The sequence below is a fragment of the Castor canadensis genome, chromosome 17 (genome assembly GCF_047511655.1).
Source record: "Castor canadensis chromosome 17, mCasCan1.hap1v2, whole genome shotgun sequence".
NCBI lineage: Eukaryota > Metazoa > Chordata > Mammalia > Rodentia > Castoridae > Castor > Castor canadensis.
Window position 1 is genome coordinate 36,190,578 of NC_133402.1, and position 24,942 is coordinate 36,215,519.

A 24,942-nucleotide genomic window follows, 5' to 3' on the forward strand; every position below is an offset into this window, starting at 1 on the left:
TCCAGGAAGTATTTCTTCCCAAAACGAACTCAGTTCTCACAGGGAGGCAATGTGCTTGATGCTCCTTGTTCTAACAGAGATAGTTTTCCTTTGAGACACACCCGTGTTTCCTCATCTTAGCTGGATAGGACTATTCGGGAAAAAATGAGCTTTTCTCCAGTTGAAAACTCTGATGGGAAGTATGTATGGCATTCAAAATAAAATTCAAGCCTCACAGTGAAATAATGCCCTAGATGTTGAATCTTTCATCATAGATGGATTTCTAGGGAGACATATATTTCTTTTTCCCACTCGGCTAAATAGGACCGTTTGGAACAGCGGAGCCAAATCTGCACCTTGAGAAATCTATGGTGCAGATAGTATTCCTTTCATAAACTAACTCAGTTCTCACAGGGAAGCAATGTGCTCGATAGTTCTGCTTCTGACACAAATGGTTTCATTTTGAGATATGCATGTATTTCTTCCACTCAGTTGAAAAGGACGATTTGGTAGAATAATAGCCTGTCTAAACCTTGACAATGTTATGTTGCAGGAGGTATTTTTTTCAAAAACCACCTCAGTTCTCACAGGGAAACAATGTGATAGACGTTCCTGCTTGTGACACTACCTGTTTTCCTTTGACAAATACTTGTGTTTCTTCAAGTCAGCTGACAAGACTTACTTGGAAAAAACATAGCCTATCCCAACTTTGAAAAACGAAGCTGCAGGAAATACTACCTCCGAAAACTGACTCAGTTCTCACAGGTAAACACTCTTGTAAATGTTCCTCCTTCGAGCACAAATGGCTTTCCTTCGAGAGATACATGTGTTTATTCAACTCAGCTTCACCGGCCTATTTCGAAGAAAGAGAACCTACTCCACATCGAAAACCTAAGATGCAGAAAGTATTTCTTTCAAAAACTAATTCAAATCTTACAGGAAAACAATGTGCTAGCTGCTCCTGGTCCTAACACAGAGAGTTTTCTTTTGAGAGATACGTGTGCTTCTCCAACTTAGCTTGATAGGCCTGTTTGGAACAAAGTGAGCTTTTCTCCAACTTCAAAACTCTGATTGGAAGTACGTAATCCTTCAAAAGCTAAATCTATTCTCATGGAGAAATGATGTCCCAGATGTTGAAGCATGTAACGTACATGGTTTTCTTTGGAGAGATATATGCGTTTGTTCCACTTGGCTAAATAGGCCTACTTGGAACAAACAAAACCAATATACACCTAGAAAAACCCAAGTTGTAGGACGTATTCTCTCAACAACTTGCTCAGTTCTCACAGGGAAACAATGTGCTAGATTCTCCTGCTTCTAACACAGATGGTATTCTTTCAAGGGATCCGTGGGTTCCTTCACGCCTGCTGAACAGGACTGTTCGGAATAAAGAGAGGCTATATCCACATTGCAAAACCTATACTGCAGGATGTATTCCTACCAAAAACTAATGCATTTCTCACAGGGAAACAAGGTGCTAGAGGCCCCTGTTTCTAACACTGAGGGTTTTCTTTCAAGAGCACATGTGTTCCTTCAAGTCAGCTGAATAGGTCTATTTTGAAAGAAGAGAGGCTTTCTTCTTGTGAAATAAAAGAATTTCCAGAAAGTACTCCTTTCAACCGCTAACTCTATTCTCAGAGGGAAACAATGTCTTAGATGCTGCTGCTTCTTCCACACATGGATTACTCTTGTGACATTCTGTGTTTCTTCAATTTAGCTGAATCAGCCGATATGGAACAAATGGAGTCAACCACCACGTTGAAAAACCAAAGTTGCAGGAAGTATTCCTATCAAAGTCAACTCAATCCTTCCAGGGAAAGAATGTGCAAGATGCTCCTGTTCCTAACATAAGTGGTTTTCTCTTGAGAGATACATGTGTTTCTTCAAGTTAGCTTGATAGGCCGATTTGGAACAAAATAAGCCTTTCTCCACCTTGAAAACTCTGATTGGCGGGACGTATTCCTTTCTGAAACTAACCCACTAGTTAAAGGAAACAATGTGCTAGATGCTACGACATCTAACAGAGAATTTTCTTTTACAATATAAATGTGTTCCTTCAACTCTGCTGAATAACCTCTTGGGAACAAAGAGAGCCTCTCACCATCTTGAAAATCATACCTTGCAGGAAGTATTCCTTTCCAAAACTAACTCAATTCTCGGAGTGAAACAAAGTGCTAGATGCTCCTTGTTCGTTCAAAGATTGTTTTCTTTCGAGAAATACATGTATTTCTTCAACTCAACTGAATAGACCTCTTTGGAACACAGAGAGACTATCTCCACCTTGATAACCGCAAAATGCAGAAATATGCCTTTCAAAAACTAATTCAATTCTCACAGGGAAACACTGTGCTGGATGCTCCTACGTCTAATGCAGATGGGTTTGTTTCGAAAGATACATGTGTGTTTTCACGTTGCTGGACAGACCTAGGTAGAACAAAATTTGCCTTTCTCCACCTTGAGTATTCTGGTTGACAGCACGTCTTCCTTTCCAAAACTACGTGAAATCACACAGGGAAACAATGTGCTCCTTGGTTCTGCTTCTAACACACATGATTTTCTTTGGAGACATACATGTGGTTCTTCAACTGAGATGAAAAGGTCTATTTGGAACAAACAGAGTTTATCACTGACTTGAAATACGTAATTTGCAGGCAGTGTCCTTTGAAAAACGAACTCAGTTCTCACAGCGTGCCTATGTTCTAAATTTTCCTGCTTCTAGCCCAAATGGGTTTCTTTGGAGAGATACAGCTGTTTAGTTCACTCAGCTGCATAGGCCTACTTGGATCAAAGAGAGTCTATATAACCTGAAAACAATCTAAGTTTTAGAAAGTATCCTTTCAAAACAGAACTCATTTCTCACATCGAAGCATCGTGCTCGGTTCCCCTCCTACTTATACAAATGCTATTCTTTTGTGAGATACATGTGTATCCTCAACTCAGCTGAAAAGGCCTATTTGGAACAACTTAGCCTATCTCCACATGGAGAATCCTACGTGGTGGATGTATTCCTTTCAAAATCGAACACATTTCTCACATGGAAACAATGTGTTGAGGCTGAAGTTCATAATATTGATGGTTTCTTTGGAGAAATACATGTGTTTCTTCAACCGAGCTGAATATTCCCATTTAGATGTAAGAGAGCCTAACACCATCTTGAAAAATCTCCTTTCCAGGAAGTATTACTTTCCAAAACTTTCTCCATTCTCACAGGGACGCCATGGGCTACATGCTCCTGTTTCTAATACAGATGGGTTTGTTTCGAGAGATACATGTGTTTCTTCAAGTTACTGGACAGGCCTTTTTGGAACAACATGAGCCTTTCTCCACCTTGAAAACTATGATTGTCAGGAAGAATTCCTTTCATTAACTATCTCCATGCTCACCAAGAAGCAATGTGCTCGAAGTTCCTGCTTCTAACACGGAAGGTTTTCTTTGGAGGGATCCGCGTGTTTGCTCAACTCAGCAGAACAGGTGTATTTAGAACAAAGAGAGCCAATGTCCACCTTGAAAAAGGTAAGATTCAGGACTTCTTTCTTTCAAAAACCAACTCAATTCTCAAAGGGGAGCAATGTGCAAGATCCTCCTCCGTTTTGCCCAGATGATGTTCTTCTGAGAGACACGTGTTTGTTCACTCAGCTCGATAGATCTATTTGCAAAAAAGGGAGCCTGTCTCCACCTTGAAAACCCTGAGTTGCAGGAAGTGGTCGTCTCAAAATCTCACTCTGTTCTCCCAGGGAAACCATGTGCTAGCAGGTGCACCTTCTCTCATAGATGGTTCTCTTGGAGACAGAAATGTGGTTCTTCAACGCAGCTGAATAGGCCTATTTGGCACAACGAGATTGTCTTTCGACATTGAAGACCTAAGTAACTGGAGGTATTGGGTTTAAAAACTCACTCAGTCTGAGAGGGAAACAATGTGCTAGATACTCCAGCTTCTAACCTAGATGGTTTTCTTTGCAGAGATGCGTGATTCTTTTCAAATCAGCAGAATGGGTGTATAGGGAACAAAGAGAACCTATCCCCATCTTGAAAACTCTGAATGGCAGGACGTATTTCTCTCAAAAGGTAACTCACCTCTCGGCGGGAGACAATGTGATAGATGCTCCTCCTTCTTACCCAGATGGTCTTCTTTCAAGAGACACATGCATCTCTTCAACTGAGCTGAAGAAGCCTATTTGGCAGAAAGGGAGCCTATCTCCACCTAGAAAAACCTTTTTTGCCCTTAGTATTCATTTTAAAAACAAAATCATTTCTCAGAGGGCAACAGTATGCTTGAACATCCTGCTTCTAAAATACATGGTTTTCTTCTTCGTGATATATGTGTTTCTTCAAATCAGCTGAATAGGCCTATTTGGAACAAAGGGAGCCTATGTCCACCTTGAAAAACATAACGTGTAGGCAGTGTTCCTCTCAAAAACTAACTCATGTTTCTCTGGGAAAGAATGTGTTAGATGCTCCTGCTTTGGACACTAACGGTTTTCTTTTGAGAGGTACATGTGTTTCTTCAACTCAGCTGAATAGGACGATTTAGAACAAAGAGTGGCTATATCCACCTTGAAAAATCTAAGTTGCAGGAAGTATTCCTTTCAAAATCTAATGCATTTCTCTCAGGGGAACAATGTGCTAGATGGGGACGTTTGTAACCTAGGTGGTTTTTCTGTAGAGATACATGTGTTGATTCAACTCACCTTAAAGGGCCTATTTGGAACATGGAGAGCCTATCTCCACCTGGAAAAACCTAAGTTCCAGGAAGTATTTCTTCCCAAAACGAACTCAGTTCTCACAGGGAGGCAATGTGCTTGATGCTCCTTGTTCTAACAGAGATAGTTTTCCTTTGAGACACACCCGTGTTTCCTCATCTTAGCTGGATAGGACTATTCGGGAAAAAATGAGCTTTTCTCCAGTTGAAAACTCTGATGGGAAGTATGTATGGCATTCAAAATAAAATTCAAGCCTCACAGTGAAATAATGCCCTAGATGTTGAATCTTTCATCATAGATGGATTTCTAGGGAGACATATATTTCTTTTTCCCACTCGGCTAAATAGGACCGTTTGGAACAGCGGAGCCAAATCTGCACCTTGAGAAATCTATGGTGCAGATAGTATTCCTTTCATAAACTAACTCAGTTCTCACAGGGAAGCAATGTGCTCGATAGTTCTGCTTCTGACACAAATGGTTTCATTTTGAGATATGCATGTATTTCTTCCACTCAGTTGAAAAGGACGATTTGGTAGAATAATAGCCTGTCTAAACCTTGACAATGTTATGTTGCAGGAGGTATTTTTTTCAAAAACCACCTCAGTTCTCACAGGGAAACAATGTGATAGACGTTCCTGCTTGTGACACTACCTGTTTTCCTTTGACAAATACTTGTGTTTCTTCAAGTCAGCTGACAAGACTTACTTGGAAAAAACATAGCCTATCCCAACTTTGAAAAACGAAGCTGCAGGAAATACTACCTCCGAAAACTGACTCAGTTCTCACAGGTAAACACTCTTGTAAATGTTCCTCCTTCGAGCACAAATGGCTTTCCTTCGAGAGATACATGTGTTTATTCAACTCAGCTTCACCGGCCTATTTCGAAGAAAGAGAACCTACTCCACATCGAAAACCTAAGATGCAGAAAGTATTTCTTTCAAAAACTAATTCAAATCTTACAGGAAAACAATGTGCTAGCTGCTCCTGGTCCTAACACAGAGAGTTTTCTTTTGAGAGATACGTGTGCTTCTCCAACTTAGCTTGATAGGCCTGTTTGGAACAAAGTGAGCTTTTCTCCAACTTCAAAACTCTGATTGGAAGTACGTAATCCTTCAAAAGCTAAATCTATTCTCATGGAGAAATGATGTCCCAGATGTTGAAGCATGTAACGTACATGGTTTTCTTTGGAGAGATATATGCGTTTGTTCCACTTGGCTAAATAGGCCTACTTGGAACAAACAAAACCAATATACACCTAGAAAAACCCAAGTTGTAGGACGTATTCTCTCAACAACTTGCTCAGTTCTCACAGGGAAACAATGTGCTAGATTCTCCTGCTTCTAACACAGATGGTATTCTTTCAAGGGATCCGTGGGTTCCTTCACGCCTGCTGAACAGGACTGTTCGGAATAAAGAGAGGCTATATCCACATTGCAAAACCTATACTGCAGGATGTATTCCTACCAAAAACTAATGCATTTCTCACAGGGAAACAAGGTGCTAGAGGCCCCTGTTTCTAACACTGAGGGTTTTCTTTCAAGAGCACATGTGTTCCTTCAAGTCAGCTGAATAGGTCTATTTTGAAAGAAGAGAGGCTTTCTTCTTGTGAAATAAAAGAATTTCCAGAAAGTACTCCTTTCAACCGCTAACTCTATTCTCAGAGGGAAACAATGTCTTAGATGCTGCTGCTTCTTCCACACATGGATTACTCTTGTGACATTCTGTGTTTCTTCAATTTAGCTGAATCAGCCGATATGGAACAAATGGAGTCAACCACCACGTTGAAAAACCAAAGTTGCAGGAAGTATTCCTATCAAAGTCAACTCAATCCTTCCAGGGAAAGAATGTGCAAGATGCTCCTGTTCCTAACATAAGTGGTTTTCTCTTGAGAGATACATGTGTTTCTTCAAGTTAGCTTGATAGGCCGATTTGGAACAAAATAAGCCTTTCTCCACCTTGAAAACTCTGATTGGCGGGACGTATTCCTTTCTGAAACTAACCCACTAGTTAAAGGAAACAATGTGCTAGATGCTACGACATCTAACAGAGAATTTTCTTTTACAATATAAATGTGTTCCTTCAACTCTGCTGAATAACCTCTTGGGAACAAAGAGAGCCTCTCACCATCTTGAAAATCATACCTTGCAGGAAGTATTCCTTTCCAAAACTAACTCAATTCTCGGAGTGAAACAAAGTGCTAGATGCTCCTTGTTCGTTCAAAGATTGTTTTCTTTCGAGAAATACATGTATTTCTTCAACTCAACTGAATAGACCTCTTTGGAACACAGAGAGACTATCTCCACCTTGATAACCGCAAAATGCAGAAATATGCCTTTCAAAAACTAATTCAATTCTCACAGGGAAACACTGTGCTGGATGCTCCTACGTCTAATGCAGATGGGTTTGTTTCGAAAGATACATGTGTGTTTTCACGTTGCTGGACAGACCTAGGTAGAACAAAATTTGCCTTTCTCCACCTTGAGTATTCTGGTTGACAGCACGTCTTCCTTTCCAAAACTACGTGAAATCACACAGGGAAACAATGTGCTCCTTGGTTCTGCTTCTAACACACATGATTTTCTTTGGAGACATACATGTGGTTCTTCAACTGAGATGAAAAGGTCTATTTGGAACAAACAGAGTTTATCACTGACTTGAAATACGTAATTTGCAGGCAGTGTCCTTTGAAAAACGAACTCAGTTCTCACAGCGTGCCTATGTTCTAAATTTTCCTGCTTCTAGCCCAAATGGGTTTCTTTGGAGAGATACAGCTGTTTAGTTCACTCAGCTGCATAGGCCTACTTGGATCAAAGAGAGTCTATATAACCTGAAAACAATCTAAGTTTTAGAAAGTATCCTTTCAAAACAGAACTCATTTCTCACATCGAAGCATCGTGCTCGGTTCCCCTCCTACTTATACAAATGCTATTCTTTTGTGAGATACATGTGTATCCTCAACTCAGCTGAAAAGGCCTATTTGGAACAACTTAGCCTATCTCCACATGGAGAATCCTACGTGGTGGATGTATTCCTTTCAAAATCGAACACATTTCTCACATGGAAACAATGTGTTGAGGCTGAAGTTCATAATATTGATGGTTTCTTTGGAGAAATACATGTGTTTCTTCAACCGAGCTGAATATTCCCATTTAGATGTAAGAGAGCCTAACACCATCTTGAAAAATCTCCTTTCCAGGAAGTATTACTTTCCAAAACTTTCTCCATTCTCACAGGGACGCCATGGGCTACATGCTCCTGTTTCTAATACAGATGGGTTTGTTTCGAGAGATACATGTGTTTCTTCAAGTTACTGGACAGGCCTTTTTGGAACAACATGAGCCTTTCTCCACCTTGAAAACTATGATTGTCAGGAAGAATTCCTTTCATTAACTATCTCCATGCTCACCAAGAAGCAATGTGCTCGAAGTTCCTGCTTCTAACACGGAAGGTTTTCTTTGGAGGGATCCGCGTGTTTGCTCAACTCAGCAGAACAGGTGTATTTAGAACAAAGAGAGCCAATGTCCACCTTGAAAAAGGTAAGATTCAGGACTTCTTTCTTTCAAAAACCAACTCAATTCTCAAAGGGGAGCAATGTGCAAGATCCTCCTCCGTTTTGCCCAGATGATGTTCTTCTGAGAGACACGTGTTTGTTCACTCAGCTCGATAGATCTATTTGCAAAAAAGGGAGCCTGTCTCCACCTTGAAAACCCTGAGTTGCAGGAAGTGGTCGTCTCAAAATCTCACTCTGTTCTCCCAGGGAAACCATGTGCTAGCAGGTGCACCTTCTCTCATAGATGGTTCTCTTGGAGACAGAAATGTGGTTCTTCAACGCAGCTGAATAGGCCTATTTGGCACAACGAGATTGTCTTTCGACATTGAAGACCTAAGTAACTGGAGGTATTGGGTTTAAAAACTCACTCAGTCTGAGAGGGAAACAATGTGCTAGATACTCCAGCTTCTAACCTAGATGGTTTTCTTTGCAGAGATGCGTGATTCTTTTCAAATCAGCAGAATGGGTGTATAGGGAACAAAGAGAACCTATCCCCATCTTGAAAACTCTGAATGGCAGGACGTATTTCTCTCAAAAGGTAACTCACCTCTCGGCGGGAGACAATGTGATAGATGCTCCTCCTTCTTACCCAGATGGTCTTCTTTCAAGAGACACATGCATCTCTTCAACTGAGCTGAAGAAGCCTATTTGGCAGAAAGGGAGCCTATCTCCACCTAGAAAAACCTTTTTTGCCCTTAGTATTCATTTTAAAAACAAAATCATTTCTCAGAGGGCAACAGTATGCTTGAACATCCTGCTTCTAAAATACATGGTTTTCTTCTTCGTGATATATGTGTTTCTTCAAATCAGCTGAATAGGCCTATTTGGAACAAAGGGAGCCTATGTCCACCTTGAAAAACATAACGTGTAGGCAGTGTTCCTCTCAAAAACTAACTCATGTTTCTCTGGGAAAGAATGTGTTAGATGCTCCTGCTTTGGACACTAACGGTTTTCTTTTGAGAGGTACATGTGTTTCTTCAACTCAGCTGAATAGGACGATTTAGAACAAAGAGTGGCTATATCCACCTTGAAAAATCTAAGTTGCAGGAAGTATTCCTTTCAAAATCTAATGCATTTCTCTCAGGGGAACAATGTGCTAGATGGGGACGTTTGTAACCTAGGTGGTTTTTCTGTAGAGATACATGTGTTGATTCAACTCACCTTAAAGGGCCTATTTGGAACATGGAGAGCCTATCTCCACCTGGAAAAACCTAAGTTCCAGGAAGTATTTCTTCCCAAAACGAACTCAGTTCTCACAGGGAGGCAATGTGCTTGATGCTCCTTGTTCTAACAGAGATAGTTTTCCTTTGAGACACACCCGTGTTTCCTCATCTTAGCTGGATAGGACTATTCGGGAAAAAATGAGCTTTTCTCCAGTTGAAAACTCTGATGGGAAGTATGTATGGCATTCAAAATAAAATTCAAGCCTCACAGTGAAATAATGCCCTAGATGTTGAATCTTTCATCATAGATGGATTTCTAGGGAGACATATATTTCTTTTTCCCACTCGGCTAAATAGGACCGTTTGGAACAGCGGAGCCAAATCTGCACCTTGAGAAATCTATGGTGCAGATAGTATTCCTTTCATAAACTAACTCAGTTCTCACAGGGAAGCAATGTGCTCGATAGTTCTGCTTCTGACACAAATGGTTTCATTTTGAGATATGCATGTATTTCTTCCACTCAGTTGAAAAGGACGATTTGGTAGAATAATAGCCTGTCTAAACCTTGACAATGTTATGTTGCAGGAGGTATTTTTTTCAAAAACCACCTCAGTTCTCACAGGGAAACAATGTGATAGACGTTCCTGCTTGTGACACTACCTGTTTTCCTTTGACAAATACTTGTGTTTCTTCAAGTCAGCTGACAAGACTTACTTGGAAAAAACATAGCCTATCCCAACTTTGAAAAACGAAGCTGCAGGAAATACTACCTCCGAAAACTGACTCAGTTCTCACAGGTAAACACTCTTGTAAATGTTCCTCCTTCGAGCACAAATGGCTTTCCTTCGAGAGATACATGTGTTTATTCAACTCAGCTTCACCGGCCTATTTCGAAGAAAGAGAGCCTACTCCACATCGAAAACCTAAGATGCAGAAAGTATTTCTTTCAAAAACTAATTCAAATCTTACAGGAAAACAATGTGCTAGCTGCTCCTGGTCCTAACACAGAGAGTTTTCTTTTGAGAGATACGTGTGCTTCTCCAACTTAGCTTGATAGGCCTGTTTGGAACAAAGTGAGCTTTTCTCCAACTTCAAAACTCTGATTGGAAGTACGTAATCCTTCAAAAGCTAAATCTATTCTCATGGAGAAATGATGTCCCAGATGTTGAAGCATGTAACGTACATGGTTTTCTTTGGAGAGATATATGCGTTTGTTCCACTTGGCTAAATAGGCCTACTTGGAACAAACAAAACCAATATACACCTAGAAAAACCCAAGTTGTAGGACGTATTCTCTCAACAACTTGCTCAGTTCTCACAGGGAAACAATGTGCTAGATTCTCCTGCTTCTAACACAGATGGTATTCTTTCAAGGGATCCGTGGGTTCCTTCACGCCTGCTGAACAGGACTGTTCGGAATAAAGAGAGGCTATATCCACATTGCAAAACCTATACTGCAGGATGTATTCCTACCAAAAACTAATGCATTTCTCACAGGGAAACAAGGTGCTAGAGGCCCCTGTTTCTAACACTGAGGGTTTTCTTTCAAGAGCACATGTGTTCCTTCAAGTCAGCTGAATAGGTCTATTTTGAAAGAAGAGAGGCTTTCTTCTTGTGAAATAAAAGAATTTCCAGAAAGTACTCCTTTCAACAGCTAACTCTATTCTCAGAGGGAAACAATGTCTTAGATGCTGCTGCTTCTTCCACACATGGATTACTCTTGTGACATTCTGTGTTTCTTCAATTTAGCTGAATCAGCCGATATGGAACAAATGGAGTCAACCACCACGTTGAAAAACCAAAGTTGCAGGAAGTATTCCTATCAAAGTCAACTCAATCCTTCCAGGGAAAGAATGTGCAAGATGCTCCTGTTCCTAACATAAGTGGTTTTCTCTTGAGAGATACATGTGTTTCTTCAAGTTAGCTTGATAGGCCGATTTGGAACAAAATAAGCCTTTCTCCACCTTGAAAACTCTGATTGGCGGGACGTATTCCTTTCTGAAACTAACCCACTAGTTAAAGGAAACAATGTGCTAGATGCTACGACATCTAACAGAGAATTTTCTTTTACAATATAAATGTGTTCCTTCAACTCTGCTGAATAACCTCTTGGGAACAAAGAGAGCCTCTCACCATCTTGAAAATCATACCTTGCAGGAAGTATTCCTTTCCAAAACTAACTCAATTCTCGGAGTGAAACAAAGTGCTAGATGCTCCTTGTTCGTTCAAAGATTGTTTTCTTTCGAGAAATACATGTATTTCTTCAACTCAACTGAATAGACCTCTTTGGAACACAGAGAGACTATCTCCACCTTGATAACCGCAAAATGCAGAAATATGCCTTTCAAAAACTAATTCAATTCTCACAGGGAAACACTGTGCTGGATGCTCCTAGGTCTAATGCAGATGGGTTTGTTTCGAAAGATACATGTGTGTTTTCACGTTGCTGGACAGACCTAGGTAGAACAAAATTTGCCTTTCTCCACCTTGAGTATTCTGGTTGACAGCACGTCTTCCTTTCCAAAACTACGTGAAATCACACAGGGAAACAATGTGCTCCTTGGTTCTGCTTCTAACACACATGATTTTCTTTGGAGACATACATGTGGTTCTTCAACTGAGATGAAAAGGTCTATTTGGAACAAACAGAGTTTATCACTGACTTGAAATACGTAATTTGCAGGCAGTGTCCTTTGAAAAACGAACTCAGTTCTCACAGCGTGCCTATGTTCTAAATTTTCCTGCTTCTAGCCCAAATGGGTTTCTTTGGAGAGATACAGCTGTTTAGTTCACTCAGCTGCATAGGCCTACTTGGATCAAAGAGAGTCTATATAACCTGAAAACAATCTAAGTTTTAGAAAGTATCCTTTCAAAACAGAACTCATTTCTCACATCGAAGCATCATGCTCGGTTCCCCTCCTACTTATAAAAATGCTATTCTTTTGTGAGATACATGTGTATCCTCAACTCAGCTGAAAAGGCCTATTTGGAACAACTTAGCCTATCTCCACATGGAGAATCCTACGTGGTGGATGTATTCCTTTCAAAATCGAACACATTTCTCACATGGAAACAATGTGTTGAGGCTGAAGTTCATAATATTGATGGTTTCTTTGGAGAAATACATGTGTTTCTTCAACCGAGCTGAATATTCCCATTTAGATGTAAGAGAGCCTAACACCATCTTGAAAAATCTCCTTTCCAGGAAGTATTACTTTCCAAAACTTTCTCCATTCTCACAGGGACGCCATGGGCTACATGCTCCTGTTTCTAATACAGATGGGTTTGTTTCGAGAGATACATGTGTTTCTTCAAGTTACTGGACAGGCCTTTTTGGAACAACATGAGCCTTTCTCCACCTTGAAAACTATGATTGTCAGGAAGAATTCCTTTCATTAACTATCTCCATGCTCACCAAGAAGCAATGTGCTCGAAGTTCCTGCTTCTAACACGGAAGGTTTTCTTTGGAGAGATCCGCGTGGTTGCTCAACTCAGCAGAACAGGTGTATTTAGAACAAAGAGAGCCAATGTCCACCTTGAAAAAGGTAAGATTCAGGACTTCTTTCTTTCAAAAACCAACTCAATTCTCAAAGGGGAGCAATGTGCAAGATCCTCCTCTGTTTTGCCCAGATGATGTTCTTCTGAGAGACACGTGTTTGTTCACTCAGCTCGATAGATCTATTTGCAAAAAAGGGAGCCTGTCTCCACCTTGAAAACCCTAAGTTGCAGGAAGTGGTCGTCTCAAAATCTCACTCTGTTCTCCCAGGGAAACCATGTGCTAGCAGGTGCACCTTCTCTCATAGATGGTTCTCTTGGAGACAGAAATGTGGTTCTTCAACGCAGCTGAATAGGCCTATTTGGCACAACGAGATTGTCTTTCGACATTGAAGACCTAAGTAACTGGAGGTATTGGGTTTAAAAACTCACTCAGTCTGAGAGGGAAACAATGTGCTAGATACTCCAGCTTCTAACCTAGATGGGTTTTTTTGCAGAGATGCGTGATTCTTTTCAAATCAGCAGAATGGGTGTCTAGGGAACAAAGAGAACCTATCCCCATCTTGAAAACTCTGAATGGCAGGACGTATTTCTCTCAAAAGGTAACTCACCTCTCGGCGGGAGACAATGTGATAGATGCTCCTCCTTCTTACCCAGATGGTCTTCTTTCAAGAGACACATGCATCTCTTCAACTGAGCTGAAGAAGCCTATTTGGCAGAAAGGGAGCCTATCTCCACCTAGAAAAACCTTTTTTGCCCTTAGTATTCATTTTAAAAACAAAATCATTTCTCAGAGGGCAACAGTATGCTTGAACATCCTGCTTCTAAAATACATGGTTTTCTTCTTAGCGATATATGTGTTTCTTCAAATCAGCTGAATAGGCCTATTTGGAACAAAGGGAGCCTATGTCCACCTTGAAAAACATAACCTGTAGGCAGTGTTCCTCTCAAAAACTAACTCATGTTTCTCTGGGAAAGAATGTGTTAGATGCTCCTGCTTTGGACACTAACGGTTTTCTTTTGAGAGGTACATGTGTTTCTTCAACTCAGCTGAATAGGACGATTTAGAACAACGAGTGGCTATATCCACCTTGAAAAATCTAAGTTGCAGGAAGTATTCCTTTCAAAATCTAATGCATTTCTCTCAGGGGAACAATGTGCTAGATGGGGACGTTTGTAACCTAGGTGGTTTTTCTGTAGAGATACATGTGTTGATTCAACTCACCTTAAAGGGCCTATTTGGAACATGGAGAGCCTATCTCCACCTGGAAAAACCTAAGTTCCAGGAAGTATTTCTTCCCAAAACGAACTCAGTTCTCACAGGGAGGCAATGTGCTTGATGCTCCTTGTTCTAACACAGATAGTTTTCCTTTGAGACACACCCGTGTTTCCTCATCTTAGCTGGATAGGACTATTCGGGAAAAAATGAGCTTTTCTCCAGTTGAAAACTCTGATGGGAAGTATGTATGGCATTCAAAATAAAATTCAAGCCTCACAGTGAAATAATGCCCTAGATGTTGAATCTTTCATCATAGATGGATTTCTAGGGAGACATATATTTCTTTTTCCCACTCGGCTAAATAGGACCGTTTGGAACAGCGGAGCCAAATCTGCACCTTGAGAAATCTATGGTGCAGATAGTATTCCTTTCATAAACTAACTCAGTTCTCACAGGGAAGCAATGTGCTCGAGAGTTCTGCTTCTGACACAAATGGTTTCATTTTGAGATATGCATGTATTTCTTCCACTCAGTTGAAAAGGACGATTTGGTAGAATAATAGCCTGTCTAAACCTTGACAATGTTATGTTGCAGGAGGTATTTTTTTCAAAAACCACCTCAGTTCTCACAGGGAAACAATGTGATAGACGTTCCTGCTTGTGACACTACCTGTTTTCCTTTGACAAATACTTGTGTTTCTTCAAGTCAGCTGACAAGACTTACTTGGAAAAAACATAGCCTATCCCAACTTTGAAAAACGAAGCTGCAGGAAATACTACCTCCGAAAACTGACTCAGTTCTCACAGGTAAACACTCTTGTAAATGTTCCTCCTTCGAGCACAAATGGCTTTCCTTCGAGAGATACATGTGTTTATTCAACTCAGCTTCACCGGCCTATTTCGAAGAAAGAGAGCCTACTCCACATGGAAAACCTAAGATGCAGAAAGTATTTCTTTCAAAAACTAATTCAAATCTTACAGGAAAACAATGTGCTAGCTGCTCCTGGTCCTAACACAGAGAGTTTTCTTTTGAGAGATACGTGTGCTTCTCCAACTTAGCTTGATAGGCCTGTTTGGAACAAAGTGAGCTTTTCTCCAACTTCAAAACTCTGATTGGAAGTACGTAATCCTTCAAAAGCTAAATCTATTCTCATGGGGAAATGATGTCCCAGATGTTGAAGCATGTAACGTACATGGTTTTCTTTGGAGAGATATATGCGTTTGTTCCACTTGGCTAAATAGGCCTACTTGGAACAAACAAAACCAATATACACCTAGAAAAACCCAAGTTGTAGGACGTATTCTCTCAACAACTTGCTCAGTTCTCACAGGGAAACAATGTGCTAGATTCTCCTGCTTCTAACACAGATGGTATTCTTTCAAGGGATCCGTGGGTTCCTTCACGCCTGCTGAACAGGACTGTTCGGAATAAAGAGAGGCTATATCCACATTGCAAAACCTATACTGCAGGATGTATTCCTACCAAAAACTAATGCATTTCTCACAGGGAAACAAGGTGCTAGAGGCCCCTGTTTCTAACACTGAGGGTTTTCTTTCAAGAGCACATGTGTTCCTTCAAGTCAGCTGAATAGGTCTATTTTGAAAGAAGAGAGGCTTTCTTCTTGTGAAATAAAAGAATTTCCAGAAAGTACTCCTTTCAACAGCTAACTCTATTCTCAGAGGGAAACAATGTCTTAGATGCTGCTGCTTCTTCCACACATGGATTACTCTTGTGACATTCTGTGTTTCTTCAATTTAGCTGAATCAGCCGATATGGAACAAATGGAGTCAACCACCACGTTGAAAAACCAAAGTTGCAGGAAGTATTCCTATCAAAGTCAACTCAATCCTTCCAGGGAAAGAATGTGCAAGATGCTCCTGTTCCTAACATAAGTGGTTTTCTCTTGAGAGATACATGTGTTTCTTCAAGTTAGCTTGATAGGCCGATTTGGAACAAAATAAGCCTTTCTCCACCTTGAAAACTCTGATTGGCGGGACGTATTCCTTTCTGAAACTAACCCACTAGTTAAAGGAAACAATGTGCTAGATGCTACGACATCTAACAGAGAATTTTCTTTTACAATATAAATGTGTTCCTTCAACTCTGCTGAATAACCTCTTGGGAACAAAGAGAGCCTCTCACCATCTTGAAAATCATACCTTGCAGGAAGTATTCCTTTCCAAAACTAACTCAATTCTCGGAGTGAAACAAAGTGCTAGATGCTCCTTGTTCGTTCAAAGATTGTTTTCTTTCGAGAAATACATGTATTTCTTCAACTCAACTGAATAGACCTCTTTGGAACACAGAGAGACTATCTCCACCTTGATAACCGCAAAATGCAGAAATATGCCTTTCAAAAACTAATTCAATTCTCACAGGGAAACACTGTGCTGGATGCTCCTACGTCTAATGCAGATGGGTTTGTTTCGAAAGATACATGTGTGTTTTCACGTTGCTGGACAGACCTAGGTAGAACAAAATTTGCCTTTCTCCACCTTGAGTATTCTGGTTGACAGCACGTCTTCCTTTCCAAAACTACGTGAAATCACACAGGGAAACAATGTGCTCCTTGGTTCTGCTTCTAACACACATGATTTTCTTTGGAGACATACATGTGGTTCTTCAACTGAGATGAAAAGGTCTATTTGGAACAAACAGAGTTTATCACTGACTTGAAATACGTAATTTGCAGGCAGTGTCCTTTGAAAAACGAACTCAGTTCTCACAGCGTGCCTATGTTCTAAATTTTCCTGCTTCTAGCCCAAATGGGTTTCTTTGGAGAGATACAGCTGTTTAGTTCACTCAGCTGCATAGGCCTACTTGGATCAAAGAGAGTCTATATAACCTGAAAACAATCTAAGTTTTAGAAAGTATCCTTTCAAAACAGAACTCATTTCTCACATCGAAGCATCGTGCTCGGTTCCCCTCCTACTTATACAAATGGTATTCTTTTGTGAGATACATGTGTATCCTCAACTCAGCTGAAAAGGCCTATTTGGAACAACTTAGCCTATCTCCACATGGAGAATCCTACGTGGTGGATGTATTCCTTTCAAAATCGAACACATTTCTCACATGGAAACAATGTGTTGAGGCTGAAGTTCATAATATTGATGGTTTCTTTGGAGAAATACATGTGTTTCTTCAACCGAGCTGAATATTCCCATTTAGATGTAAGAGAGCCTAACACCATCTTGAAAAATCTCCTTTCCAGGAAGTATTACTTTCCAAAACTTTCTCCATTCTCACAGGGACGCCATGGGCTACATGCTCCTGTTTCTAATACAGATGGGTTTGTTTCGAGAGATACATGTGTTTCTTCAAGTTACTGGACAGGCCTTTTTGGAACAACATGAGCCTTTCTCCACCTTGAAAACTATGATTGTCAGGAAGAATTCCTTTCATTAACTATCTCCATGCTCACCAAGAAGCAATGTGCTCGAAGTTCCTGCTTCTAACACGGAAGGTTTTCTTTGGAGGGATCCGCGTGTTTGCTCAACTCAGCAGAACAGGTGTATTTAGAACAAAGAGAGCCAATGTCCACCTTGAAAAAGGTAAGATTCAGGACTTCTTTCTTTCAAAAACCAACTCAATTCTCAAAGGGGAGCAATGTGCAAGATCCTCCTCCGTTTTGCCCAGATGATGTTCTTCTGAGAGACACGTGTTTGTTCACTCAGCTCGATAGATCTATTTGCAAAAAAGGGAGCCTGTCTCCACCTTGAAAACCCTGAGTTGCAGGAAGTGGTCGTCTCAAAATCTCACTCTGTTCTCCCAGGGAAACCATGTGCTAGCAGGTGCACCTTCTCTCATAGATGGTTCTCTTGGAGACAGAAATGTGGTTCTTCAACGCAGCTGAATAGGCCTATTTGGCACAACGAGATTGTCTTTCGACATTGAAGACCTAAGTAACTGGAGGTATTGGGTTTAAAAACTCACTCAGTCTGAGAGGGAAACAATGTGCTAGATACTCCAGCTTCTAACCTAGATGGTTTTCTCTGCAGAGATGCGTGATTCTTTTCAAATCAGCAGAATGGGTGTATAGGGAACAAAGAGAACCTATCCCCATCTTGAAAACTCTGAATGGCAGGACGTATTTCTCTCAAAAGGTAACTCACCTCTCGGCGGGAGACAATGTGATAGATGCTCCTCCTTCTTACCCAGATGGTCTTCTTTCAAGAGACACATGCATCTCTTCAACTGAGCTGAAGAAGCCTATTTGGCAGAAAGGGAGCCTATCTCCACCTAGAAAAACCTTTTTTGCCCTTAGTATTCATTTTAAAAACAAAATCATTTCTCAGAGGGCAACAGTATGCTTGAACATCCTGCTTCTAAAATACATGGTTTTCTTCTTCGTGATATATGTGTTTCTTCAAATCAGCTGAATAGGCCTATTTGGAACAAAGGGAGCCTATGTCCACCTTGAAAAACATAACGTGTAGGCAGTGTTCCTCTCAAAAACTAACTCATGTTTCTCTGGGAAAGAATGTGTTAGATGCTCCTGCTTTGGACACTAACGGTTTTCTTTTGAGAGGTACATGTGTTTCTTCAACTCAGCTGAATAGGACGATTTAGAACAAAGAGTGGCTATATCCACCTTGAAAAATCTAAGTTGCAGGAAGTATTCCTTTCAAAATCTAATGCATTTCTCTCAGGGGAACAATGTGCTAGATGGGGACGTTTGTAACCTAGGTGGTTTTTCTGTAGAGATACATGTGTTGATTCAACTCACCTTAAAGGGCCTATTTGGAACATGGAGAGCCTATCTCCACTTGGAAAAACCTAAGTTCCAGGAAGTATTTCTTCCCAAAACGAACTCAGTTCTCACAGGGAGGCAATGTGCTTGATGCTCCTTGTTCTAACAGAGATAGTTTTCCTTTGAGACACACCCGTGTTTCCTCATCTTAGCTGGATAGGACTATTCGGGAAAAAATGAGCTTTTCTCCAGTTGAAAACTCTGATGGGAAGTATGTATGGCATTCAAAATAAAATTCAAGCCTCACAGTGAAATAATGCCCTAGATGTTGAATCTTTCATCATAGATGGATTTCTAGGGAGACATATATTTCTTTTTCCCACTCGGCTAAATAGGACCGTTTGGAACAGCGGAGCCAAATCTGCACCTTGAGAAATCTATGGTGCAGATAGTATTCCTTTCATAAACTAACTCAGTTCTCACAGGGAAGCAATGTGCTCGATAGTTCTGCTTCTGACACAAATGGTTTCATTTTGAGATATGCATGTATTTCTTCCACTCAGTTGAAAAGGACGATTTGGTAGAATAATAGCCTGTCTAAACCTTGACAATCTTATGTTGCAGGAGGTATTTTTTTCAAAAACCACCTCAGTTCTCACAGGGAAACAATGTGATAGACGTTCCTGCTTGTGACACTACCTGTTTTCCTTTGACAAATACTTGTGTTTCTTCAAGTCAGCTGACAAGACTTACTTGGAAAAAACATAGCCTATCCCAACTTTGAAAAACGAAGCTGCAGGAAATACTACCTCCGAAAACTGACTCAGTTCTCACAGGTAAACACTCTTGTAAATGTTCCTCCTTCGAGCACAAATGGCTTTCCTTCGAGAGATACATGTGTTTATTCAACTCAGCTTCACCGGCCTATTTCGAAGAAAGAGAGCCTACTCCACATGGAAAACCTAAGATGCAGAAAGTATTTCTTTCAAAAACTAATTCAAATCTTACAGGAAAACAATGTGCTAGCTGCTCCTGGTCCTAACACAGAGAGTTTTCTTTTGAGAGATACGTGTGCTTCTCCAACTTAGCTTGATAGGCCTGTTTGGAACAAAGTGAGCTTTTCTCCAACTTCAAAACTCTGATTGGAAGTACGTAATCCTTCAAAAGCTAAATCTATTCTCATGGAGAAATGATGTCCCAGATGTTGAAGCATGTAACGTACATGGTTTTCTTTGGAGAGATATATGCGTTTGTTCCACTTGGCTAAATAGGCCTACTTGGAACAAACAAAACCAATATACACCTAGAAAAACCCAAGTTGTAGGACGTATTCTCTCAACAACTTGCTCAGTTCTCACAGGGAAACAATGTGCTAGATTCTCCTGCTTCTAACACAGATGGTATTCTTTCAAGGGATCCGTGGGTTCCTTCACGCCTGCTGAACAGGACTGTTCGGAATAAAGAGAGGCTATATCCACATTGCAAAACCTATACTGCAGGATGTATTCCTACCAAAAACTAATGCATTTCTCACAGGGAAACAAGGTGCTAGAGGCCCCTGTTTCTAACACTGAGGGTTTTCTTTCAAGAGCACATGTGTTCCTTCAAGTCAGCTGAATAGGTCTATTTTGAAAGAAGAGAGGCTTTCTTCTTGTGAAATAAAAGAATTTCCAGAAAGTACTCCTTTCAACAGCTAACTCTATTCTCAGAGGGAAACAATGTCTTAGATGCTGCTGCTTCTTCCACACATGGATTACTCTTGTGACATTCTGTGTTTCTTCAATTTAGCTGAATCAGCCGATATGGAACAAATGGAGTCAACCACCACGTTGAAAAACCAAAGTTGCAGGAAGTATTCCTATCAAAGTCAACTCAATCCTTCCAGGGAAAGAATGTGCAAGATGCTCCTGTTCCTAACATAAGTGGTTTTCTCTTGAGAGATACATGTGTTTCTTCAAGTTAGCTTGATAGGCCGATTTGGAACAAAATAAGCCTTTCTCCACCTTGAAAACTCTGATTGGCGGGACGTATTCCTTTCTGAAACTAACCCACTAGTTAAAGGAAACAATGTGCTAGATGCTACGACATCTAACAGAGAATTTTCTTTTACAATATAAATGTGTTCCTTCAACTCTGCTGAATAACCTCTTGGGAACAAAGAGAGCCTCTCACCATCTTGAAAATCATACCTTGCAGGAAGTATTCCTTTCCAAAACTAACTCAATTCTCGGAGTGAAACAAAGTGCTAGATGCTCCTTGTTCGTTCAAAGATTGTTTTCTTTCGAGAAATACATGTATTTCTTCAACTCAACTGAATAGACCTCTTTGGAACACAGAGAGACTATCTCCACCTTGATAACCGCAAAATGCAGAAATATGCCTTTCAAAAACTAATTCAATTCTCACAGGGAAACACTGTGCTGGATGCTCCTACGTCTAATGCAGATGGGTTTGTTTCGAAAGATACATGTGTGTTTTCACGTTGCTGGACAGACCTAGGTAGAACAAAATTTGCCTTTCTCCACCTTGAGTATTCTGGTTGACAGCACGTCTTCCTTTCCAAAACTACGTGAAATCACACAGGGAAACAATGTGCTCCTTGGTTCTGCTTCTAACACACATGATTTTCTTTGGAGACATACATGTGGTTCTTCAACTGAGATGAAAAGGTCTATTTGGAACAAACAGAGTTTATCACTGACTTGAAATACGTAATTTGCAGGCAGTGTCCTTTGAAAAACGAACTCAGTTCTCACAGCGTGCCTATGTTCTAAATTTTCCTGCTTCTAGCCCAAATGGGTTTCTTTGGAGAGATACAGCTGTTTAGTTCACTCAGCTGCATAGGCCTACTTGGATCAAAGAGAGTCTATATAACCTGAAAACAATCGAAGTTTTAGAAAGTATCCTTTCAAAACAGAACTCATTTCTCACATCGAAGCATCATGCTCGGTTCCCCTCCTACTTATACAAATGCTATTCTTTTGTGAGATACATGTGTATCCTCAACTCAGCTGAAAAGGCCTATTTGGAACAACTTAGCCTATCTCCACATGGAGAATCCTACGTGGTGGATGTATTCCTTTCAAAATCGAACACATTTCTCACATGGAAACAATGTGTTGAGGCTGAAGTTCATAATATTGATGGTTTCTTTGGAGAAATACATGTGTTTCTTCAACCGAGCTGAATATTCCCATTTAGATGTAAGAGAGCCTAACACCATCTTGAAAAATCTCCTTTCCAGGAAGTATTACTTTCCAAAACTTTCTCCATTCTCACAGGGACGCCATGGGCTACATGCTCCTGTTTCTAATACAGATGGGTTTGTTTCGAGAGATACATGTGTTTCTTCAAGTTACTGGACAGGCCTTTTTGGAACAACATGAGCCTTTCTCCACCTTGAAAACTATGATTGTCAGGAAGAATTCCTTTCATTAACTATCTCCATGCTCACCAAGAAGCAATGTGCTCGAAGTTCCTGCTTCTAACACGGAAGGTTTTCTTTGGAGAGATCCGCGTGTTTGCTCAACTCAGCAGAACAGGTGTATTTAGAACAAAGAGAGCCAATGTCCACCTTGAAAAAGGTAAGATTCAGGACTTCTTTCTTTCAAAAACCAACTCAATTCTCAAAGGGGAGCAATGTGCAAGATCCTCCTCTGTTTTGCCCAGATGATGTTCTTCTGAGAGACACGTGTTTGTTCACTCAGCTCGATAGATCTATTTGCAAAAAAGGGAGCCTGTCTCCACCTTGAAAACCCTAAGTTGCAGGAAGTGGTCGTCTCAAAATCTCACTCTGTTCTCCCAGGGAAACCATGTGCTAGCAGGTGCACCTTCTCTCATAGATGGTTCTCTTGGAGACAGAAATGTGGTTCTTCAACGCAGCTGAATAGGCCTATTTGGCACAACGAGATTGTCTTTCGACATTGAAGACCTAAGTAACTGGAGGTATTGGGTTTAAAAACTCACTCAGTCTGAGAGGGAAACAATGTGCTAGATACTCCAGCTTCTAACCTAGATGGGTTTTTTTGCAGAGATGCGTGATTCTTTTCAAATCAGCAGAATGGGTGTCTAGGGAACAAAGAGAACCTATCCCCATCTTGAAAACTCTGAATGGCAGGACGTATTTCTCTCAAAAGGTAACTCAGCTCTCGGCGGGAGACAATGTGATAGATGCTCCTCCTTCTTACCCAGATGGTCTTCTTTCAAGAGACACATGCATCTCTTCAACTGAGCTGAAGAAGCCTATTTGGCAGAAAGGGAGCCTATCTCCACCTAGAAAAACCTTTTTTGCCCTTAGTATTCATTTTAAAAACAAAATCATTTCTCAGAGGGCAACAGTATGCTTGAACATCCTGCTTCTAAAATACATGGTTTTCTTCTTAGCGATATATGTGTTTCTTCAAATCAGCTGAATAGGCCTATTTGGAACAAAGGGAGCCTATGTCCACCTTGAAAAACATAACCTGTAGGCAGTGTTCCTCTCAAAAACTAACTCATGTTTCTCTGGGAAAGAATGTGTTAGATGCTCCTGCTTTGGACACTAACGGTTTTCTTTTGAGAGGTACATGTGTTTCTTCAACTCAGCTGAATAGGACGATTTAGAACAACGAGTGGCTATATCCACCTTGAAAAATCTAAGTTGCAGGAAGTATTCCTTTCAAAATCTAATGCATTTCTCTCAGGGGAACAATGTGCTAGATGGGGACGTTTGTAACCTAGGTGGTTTTTCTGTAGAGATACATGTGTTGATTCAACTCACCTTAAAGGGCCTATTTGGAACATGGAGAGCCTATCTCCACCTGGAAAAACCTAAGTTCCAGGAAGTATTTCTTCCCAAAACGAACTCAGTTCTCACAGGGAGGCAATGTGCTTGATGCTCCTTGTTCTAACAGAGATAGTTTTCCTTTGAGACACACCCGTGTTTCCTCATCTTAGCTGGATAGGACTATTCGGGAAAAAATGAGCTTTTCTCCAGTTGAAAACTCTGATGGGAAGTATGTATGGCATTCAAAATAAAATTCAAGCCTCACAGTGAAATAATGCCCTAGATGTTGAATCTTTCATCATAGATGGATTTCTAGGGAGACATATATTTCTTTTTCCCACTCGGCTAAATAGGACCGTTTGGAACAGCGGAGCCAAATCTGCACCTTGAGAAATCTATGGTGCAGATAGTATTCCTTTCATAAACTAACTCAGTTCTCACAGGGAAGCAATGTGCTCGATAGTTCTGCTTCTGACACAAATGGTTTCATTTTGAGATATGCATGTATTTCTTCCACTCAGTTGAAAAGGACGATTTGGTAGAATAATAGCCTGTCTAAACCTTGACAATGTTATGTTGCAGGAGGTATTTTTTTCAAAAACCACCTCAGTTCTCACAGGGAAACAATGTGATAGACGTTCCTGCTTGTGACACTACCTGTTTTCCTTTGACAAATACTTGTGTTTCTTCAAGTCAGCTGACAAGACTTACTTGGAAAAAACATAGCCTATCCCAACTTTGAAAAACGAAGCTGCAGGAAATACTACCTCCGAAAACTGACTCAGTTCTCACAGGTAAACACTCTTGTAAATGTTCCTCCTTCGAGCACAAATGGCTTTCCTTCGAGAGATACATGTGTTTATTCAACTCAGCTTCACCGGCCTATTTCGAAGAAAGAGAGCCTACTCCACATGGAAAACCTAAGATGCAGAAAGTATTTCTTTCAAAAACTAATTCAAATCTTACAGGAAAACAATGTGCTAGCTGCTCCTGGTCCTAACACAGAGAGTTTTCTTTTGAGAGATACGTGTGCTTCTCCAACTTAGCTTGATAGGCCTGTTTGGAACAAAGTGAGCTTTTCTCCAACTTCAAAACTCTGATTGGAAGTACGTAATCCTTCAAAAGCTAAATCTATTCTCATGGGGAAATGATGTCCCAGATGTTGAAGCATGTAACGTACATGGTTTTCTTTGGAGAGATATATGCGTTTGTTCCACTTGGCTAAATAGGCCTACTTGGAACAAACAAAACCAATATACACCTAGAAAAACCCAAGTTGTAGGACGTATTCTCTCAACAACTTGCTCAGTTCTCACAGGGAAACAATGTGCTAGATTCTCCTGCTTCTAACACAGATGGTATTCTTTCAAGGGATCC